Below are 8216 nucleotides of genomic sequence, written 5' to 3'. Positions count from 1 at the left end.
GCATTGAAGTGGAAGGAAGAAAAGGCTGGTATTTCTCGTTCCGGTGGCAAAATCTCACATCCATTACGGTGTGAATCAGTGAAATCTCTAAAAATTCTTCTTCTGTACGAATCTAATGAATCAAGGCATCTTTTAAAATGGTTCAAATGGCTCTAAGCACTACGGGACTTAACATCGGAGGTCATCAGTCCCCTAGACTTAGGACTACTTAAACCTAACTAAGGACATCACACACATCCATGCCCGAGGCAGGATTCAAACCTGCGAACGTAGCAGCAGCACGGTTCCGGACTGAAGGGCCTAGAACCACTCGGCCACAGCGGCCGGCGCATCTTATAAATATAATTACAAAATATAATGGATTGTTTCAGATTCGACATATAAAAAAAAAAACAGGAACACACTCATTATGCACCTACACACCAGCACTGCATAATTTTTCATACATACGTCTTTACTCCGCTACACACAGTGACAGTTATAAATTACCAGTTTACTTACATCATCGATCATAGTAAAGATACTGATATACAAGCGCAGCCGCGGGTAACACCTCGTTAAAAGGTAATCTCATTTTTCAAAAAAAAAAATGGTTCAAATGGCTCTGAGCACTATGGGACTCAACTTCAGAGGCCATCAGTCCCCTAGAACTTAGAACTACTTAAACCTAACTAACCTAAGGACATCAAACACATCCATGCCCGAGGCAGGATTCGAACCTGCGACCGTAGCGGCCTCGCGGTTCCAGACTGTAGCGCCTAGAACCGCACGGCCACTCAGGCCGGCTCTCATTTTTCACCTTGACCTTGCGCACAATAATTTATTTTTACTTCCTTGAGAGAAGGTGAACTCCTTAGTCAAGATCGCTTTCAAACAGCCTTTATTGGCGATTACCAGTTTCGGTAAGCATGGTTACCATCTTCAGATCTATGAATGCATTCATACAGAGATAAAGCAAAATATGTAATAGCTGGTGCGTAGTATCATGTTACAACGTACCTCGATAAAAGGTTATTATACTGATTGAACATTAATAAAACCGAAAAATTGAAGGGACGGGTTCCTTACTGGAAATGGAGGAAGGGAGGTCCCATGAACGAGTGTAGAGAAATGGACGGTGCACGTTCAACAACTACAAATCATCCTGGAACAGAGCACAGAGCTGCATCGCATAAACGTCACAACAGATATTCAAAGTAGCCTTCATGGGTTGTAGTTGATAGGAACAGCAGCGGTTGTCATGCAAGATAAACGTAATCGTACGTTGACTTACACCATGTTAGCGAACCACTTGCCTTGAGCCTGTAGTAGGGTTCGTCTCAGTATCCTGTAGAACCGTTCCTCCAAATCTGGTGTACGCACAGTCCGCCGCCTCCCTACGCAATCGTCTGTCCGAAAGGACCATTGACCATACAAGGGCCTTAAATGTTGTGTGAGGGTACTTGTTTTGGTATAGTCGTGATGCCTATCGACCGTTTTCATCTGTTGGCCGTATACAAATACCACCTCGCCATATTCCCAACATGAATAAAATGGTTCAAATGGGTCTGAGCACTATGGGACTTAACTGCTGTGGTCATTAGTCCCCTAGAACTTAGAACTACTTAAACCTAACTAACCTAAGGACATCACACACATCCATGCCCGAGGCAGGATTCGAACCTGCGACCGTAGCGGTCGCGCGGTTCCAGACTGTAGCGCCTAGAACCGCTCGGCCACTCCGGCCGGCCCCAACATGAATACCGGACTCCTCTGCTGCTTACAGTACACTGCATCAATTACACAGCCTACAACGCACAAAGAACACGTGGCATGTGGTCAGAGAAAGTCATTCGTCAGCGCTATCTACCGTGGCAACGATGCGTTTCCGGAGTCATGTTCATAGGACCTTTTCTGCGAAATATTGTCAGATATGTGAGGGACGAGATGAACGATGCGTCAGCAAGTCAAGGTTATAATTTACCGAATGCTCGTATCCCATAACACGCACTACTCACTACTTTGTTGCTTGCAAGCGATCTTAGGTGGAAGTCCATCTCCTCTCAAGTAACTATTAGAGATCGCTCCTTACTACTCAAGATGAGTATACTACTTTATTTTTACACTTAGTTCAAATAGGCGATGCACCATTTCCAAGCGCTTCCTCTTAAATCAAGGTGTAACACAATGAGACAAATATCCACTGTCCACTGAGAGATTCAGTACCGCTTGGTGGCGCTGCGGGTACATGACGGAGAAAGGAAAGTATACCAGCAGAAGCGCATGAGAAATATTCCAGCATCGATGAGCTACAAATGGGGGAAAACCTCTGAAACAGTCGACTTTAACGCACGCCAGACTGCTACGCCAAGGTGCCTCTGAACGAGCGTCTCGCAAATGACAGTGTTGGTCGGCTGTTTTCTCACTACTGTCGTGAACATCTGGACAATGCCACTGAAGGACAGCGAAGCCACGAAACACACTAGTAACATCATTTAAGGTAGAGGTCAGAGGCTTTTGCCAGATCTATAGTTCAGGATCAGAGGCAATCTGCGCAGATCTGATGACGGAATAAAGCGCTGGTGCAGGCAGAAATGATTGGAGCACACCCATTCAGCACACATTGTTGAACATGGGGTTCCGCAGCAGACGTCCCACCTGTTCCCATGTTAACCCAACGACATCGTCAATTACGACTGTAGTGGGAATAGGACCATCGAGATTGGACTGGGGATCGATGGAAAAATGTCGCCCGCTCGGATGAATCACTTTTCTTGTTTCATCTGATTACGACCGTGTCCGGATACGCCGTCTTTCAGACGAATGGCTGATGGCATTCTACATATCATCAGCACGGATGCAGGAGGGTGGGGGCAGTATTATGCTATCGAGGTTGTGCACCACGCCTCCAAACGATCTCTGACAGTAATCGATGGCAGCTTGAGAGCTGGTTGCGGACTGCGTGAATATTGTTGAAGACCACCTCCATTACTTCACGTCTGCTCTCTTCTCCGATAGTGATGGCACCTTGCAGGATGACTGTCCTTGTCGAAAGACGTGAACCGTATTACAATCGTTTGAGGGTCGTAATAGTAACCTCACGTTGATGTCTTCGGCACCAAATTCGCCTGATCTGAACGCACGGAAGGACATCTGCAATGCTACTGGTCTCAAGCCCAGTTCTCACAAACCACTGGCCTCTACCCGTAGGTAGAGCTGAAAAACTACCGCAGGCTACCATAAGTAAGCGTAGATAACGGCAGTTTTTCAAGAATCTTTGGTCAGTTAAGCCAACGGCCTTGCCGCCGTGATAACACCGGTTCCCGTCAGATCACCGAAGTTAAGCGCTGTAGGGCTGGGCTAGCACTTGGATGGGTGACCATCCGGTCTGCCGAGTGCTGTTGGCAAGCAGGGTGCACTCAGCCCTTGCGAGCAAACTGGGGAGCTACTTGACTGAGAAGTAGCGGCTCCGGTCTCGGAAACTGACATACGGCCGGGAGAGTGGTGTGCTGACCACGTGCCCTCCATATCTGCATCCAGTGACGACTGTGGGCTGAGGATGATACGGCGACCGGTCGGAAAGAGAGAGGAGTTGGTCAGTTAAGGTCGTAGCCGCGTTACCTCTGTGTTCGGTGTGCTGCATACTTATAAGCCGATATCTACACTCCTGGAAATTGAAATAAGAACACCGTGAATTCATTGTCCCAGGAAGGGGAAACTTTATTGACACCTTCCTGGGGTCAGATACATCACATGATCACACTGACAGAACCACAGACACATAGACACAGGCAACAGAGCATGCACAATGTCGGCACTAGTACAGTGTATATCCACCTTTCGCAGCAATGCAGGCTGCTATTCTCCCATGGGGACGATCGTAGAGATGCTGGATGTAGTCCTGTGGAACGGCTTGCCATGCCATTTCCACCTGGCGCCTCAGTTGGACCAGCGTTCGTGCTGGACGTGCAGACCGCGTGAGACGACGCTTCATCCAGTCCCAAACATGCTCAATGGGGGACAGATCCGGAGATCTTGCTGGCCGGGGTAGTTGACTTACACCTTCTAGAGCACGTTGGGTGGCACGGGATACATGCGGACGTGCATTGTCCTGTTGGAACAGCAAGTTCCCTTGCCGGTCTAGGAATGGTAGAACGATGGGTTCGATGACGGTTTGGATGTACCGTGCACTATTCAGTGTCCCCTCGACGATCACCAGTGGTGTACGGCCAGTGTAGGAGATCGCTCCCCACACCATGATGCCGGGTGTTGGCCCTGTGTGCCTCGGTCGTATGCAGTCCTGATTGTGGCGCTCACCTGTACGGCGCCAAACACGCATACGACCATCATTGGCACCAAGGCAGAAGCGACTCTCATCGCTGAAGACGACACGTCTCCATTCGTCCCTCCATTCACGCCTGTCGCGACACCACTGGAGGCGGGCTGCACGATGTTGGGGCGTGAGCGGAAGACGGCCTAACGGTGTGCGGGACCGTAGCCCAGCTTCATGGAGACGGTTGCGAATGGTCCTCGCCGATACCCCAGGAGCAACAGTGTCCCTAATTTGCTGGGAAGTGGCGGTGCAGTCCCCTACGGCACTGCGTAGGATCCTACGGTCTTTGCGTGCATCCGTGCGTCGCTGCGGTCCGGTCCCAGGTCGACGGGCACGTGCACCTTCCGCCGACCACTGGCGACAACATCGATGTACTGTGGAGACCTCACGCCCCACGTGTTGAGCAATTCGGCGGTACGTCCACCCGGCCTCCCGCATGCCCACTATACGCCCTCGCTCAAAGTCCGTCAACTGCACATACGGTTCACGTCCAAGCGGTCGCGGCATGGTACCAGTGTTAAAGACTGCGATGGAGCTCCGTATGCCACGGCAAACTGGCTGACACTGGCGGCGGCGGTGCACAAATGCTGCGCAGCTAGCGCCATTCGACGGCCAACACCGCGGTTCCTGGTGTGTCCACTGTGCCGTGCGTGTGATCATTGCTTGTACAGCCCTCTTGCAGTGTCCGGAGCAATTATGGTGGGTCTGACACACCGGTGTCAATGTGTTCTTTTTTCCATTTCCAGGAGTGTATTACGATCGCTTTCTTTCTTACTGGATTCTCCTAAAACCGTCTAGAAACTGAGTGAGGATATATAAAGGGCCTGGTAACCTATGGGATATATTTGTTCTAAGCAGTTACCCTCCTGTCTGTTGCTTAAAAATGAACAGTATTTACAGGAAAATTGAAATTGATTGTTTTTTATTCAGGTTTATTCGAAAATTGTCGAACCGTACCGTGAAAAAGAAGGATATTGAATCAAAAAGAAACAATATAGATGTATCATATAGCACTAGAAAACGCAATTTACCAACAAGAAGGTAATATGAAGGAAAAAAGACGCAAAAATCGCTTCAATACTACCTACGTTGAAAATATGTAAAATATTAATAAACAGACTTTCACCTTTATCAGTGACAAAAGGACACTCTTGCCTTTATTAATTATGAATACCATTCCAATGAGTACAAAATATAGAATTAGCTATACATTTTTTATGTTTGTGAATGTAAAATGTACTTGCATCAAAAGTAACTGCTTTGATTACGTAAAAGTGCAGAAGTTACGCAGTCAGCTAACTTTCATTATTTATAAAATGTAATTTATATTTCGAAAGGATGTAAAGTACACAAAGGACTAAAACTAAATGATGGAAGGTTCTAATTATGTACAAAACAAACAACCAAACGAATTAAAAAGCAAAGAGAAGTCCTAGTCTCCTATTTTCTCTTATACATTCATTTCTGATTCTTTCTCTGCCAATTCTATCAGCACTACCGGTAATCCTACAATTTTCTACATAATTTAGGTAACGTACCAAAATTACCAAACCGTAGGTTTTGATAGTGCGGCAGGCTACCTGTCAAACCTGGAGTTCCATACCTCCTGAAACCTACTAACGACTTATGGAACCCACACCAAGCGGAGCCGCTGGAGTATTACATTCCAGATGTGTACCAACTCGTATTCATCCTTTCGTGACCATTGGGACACACATCTCCCACATACAAATTTATTTCCTTGAGTTCACTGGGATCTGAAAGCCCCACATCTGTGTGGTGCTGCGATCTGGCGTTGAATGCATAAACTGTTTGGAGCCAACATGCTCATTGTTTGGAACCTGATGTGCGAGATATCGTTTAGCTTACTTGCACCCGTATCAAGAGGTAGCGTGTTTGATTAATTATTGTGGTGTCACCGCCAGACACCACACTTGCTAGGTGGTAGCTTTAAATCGGCCGCGGTCCATTAGTACATGTCGGACCCGAGTGTCGCCACTGACAGTGATCGCAGACCGAGCGCCACCACACGGCAGGTCTCGAGAAACGGACTAGCACTCGCCCCAGTTGTACGGACGACGTAGCTAGCGATGCACACTGACGAAGCCTCGCTCATTTGCAGAGCCGATAGTTAGAATAGCCTTCAGCTAAGTCAATGGCTACGACCTAGCAAGGCGCCATTAGCATTACATAGCTTGTATCTAAAGAGTCTCACTTGTATCGTCAAGAGCGATGTACCACGAGGATGGATTAAATTTAAGTATTCCAGGAGCTACGTACTTTTCTTTATAGCATTCATTACGTATCCTGTTTCAGACCTATCTACTAGCCTGCGTGAGTTAACGCGTGCCTTTCGGCTACTTCCGAGTGGCGTGGCTGTCTTGTTACGCCACAACAATTATCAAATGTCCTCGTCCCGGGTTCGAAACCCACCACTACTTAAATTGTGATTAATAATCAGCATTGGCGCCCGAAGGCCTCCGGCGTAAGAAGTCACCCTCATTCTGCCAACGGCATTACCAAAGAGGGCGGAGGAGCGGACAGATGCTCAGGGGTAGGAAACTTCCCGCAAAGGTGGAAGAATCAGCAATGATCAAAGACTTGAGGACTCAAAAGGCAATGGAAACCACGGCATTAAAGACGCATCAGCTGTATCCACAGGACATGTGGCCTATAACTGAAAAACTCTCTTGATGATGTCTCCATTGGCAAAAGATTCCGTGATAGTCCTCCATCTGGATCTCCGAAAGGGGGGGGGGGATGTGAACTGCCAAAGGGGAGGTGACATGCGAAAGAGACGGATAATGTTCTACGAGTCGGGCCGTGGAATGTCAGAAGCTTGAACGTGGTAGAGAAGCTAGAAAATCTGAAAAGGGAATTGCAAAGGCTCAATGTAGATATAGTAGGGGTCAGTGAAGTGAAATGGAAAGAAGAAAAGGATTTTTGGTCAGTTGAGTACAGAAAAATATCAACATCAGCAGAAAATGGTATAACAGGAGTAAGATTTGTTATGAATAGGAAGGTAGGGCAGAGAGTGTGTTACCGTGAAGAGTTCAGTGATATATTTTAATATCACTGCTATTAGCTGCAGCGGAACATTAAGCGGTACCAGCGGCGACGAGTGAAAATGTGTACCGCACCGGGATTTGAAAACAGGTCTCTTGCTTACTGGGCAGGTGCGGTAACCACTGCGCCATCCGGGACACAGTGTTATGGCAACTGCACGAACTATTTCGGTACGCCTCACGGTCAATCCACACTCCCATCGAGCGCCACCTATTCACAGTCCTTCTCTATTATACTCCTGTTCGCTTCTTAAAAATTCCCACAGGAGGTCGAACGTAATTATGCATTCGCACTGAAGAATGTGGATCCATTGACGAGCGACGTTTATCAGCTATCAACTGAAGACATGAAGTCTGTAAATGAGCCCGCGATCATTTTATTTTTAGCACTTTTATTTTCACAAGTCCGTCTTGATCACATAGACTTCTTTACACTTTATGACCGATTTCGGCTTATCGCCATCCTCAGATCGTTAAAATATTCCGATATAAATCATCGTTACGTTAAACATGTGCGTCACATGTTTAACTTGATGATTTATATCATAATATATAGTCTCCATGGTACTAGAAAACTGGCCGTCAAACTGAGGCACGTAGGCCGCATTCGGACCGAATTAGGTTTTCGTGCGGCCCGCCGTTTTACACTCATACCGCAGTTCAAGTTTGTTGAATGTGTCCTTGAACCTGTCATGTTGTAGATCATGTGGCTGCTGCGGAAAATCGGTTTGAAACCTAGTATGTGAACCATCTTGTGAGTGTGGAGCTTTGTAGGAAACCAGAGTTATTACACGAGTGGTAGAACATGAACGCCATGTTCGGTTAGCATAGAATAATAA

General features: G+C 47.1%; 1 pseudogene; it reads left to right on the top strand.

Moving 5' to 3' along the window:
- Positions 1-3268: 3268 nt before the first annotated feature.
- Positions 3269-3386, top strand: LOC126207414 (5S ribosomal RNA; annotated as a pseudogene).
- Positions 3387-8216: the final 4830 nt, after the last annotated feature.

Source organism: Schistocerca nitens, chromosome 1 (genome assembly GCF_023898315.1).
Source record: "Schistocerca nitens isolate TAMUIC-IGC-003100 chromosome 1, iqSchNite1.1, whole genome shotgun sequence".
NCBI lineage: Eukaryota > Metazoa > Arthropoda > Insecta > Orthoptera > Acrididae > Schistocerca > Schistocerca nitens.
This window is presented reverse-complemented; position numbering and strand designations above follow the sequence as displayed.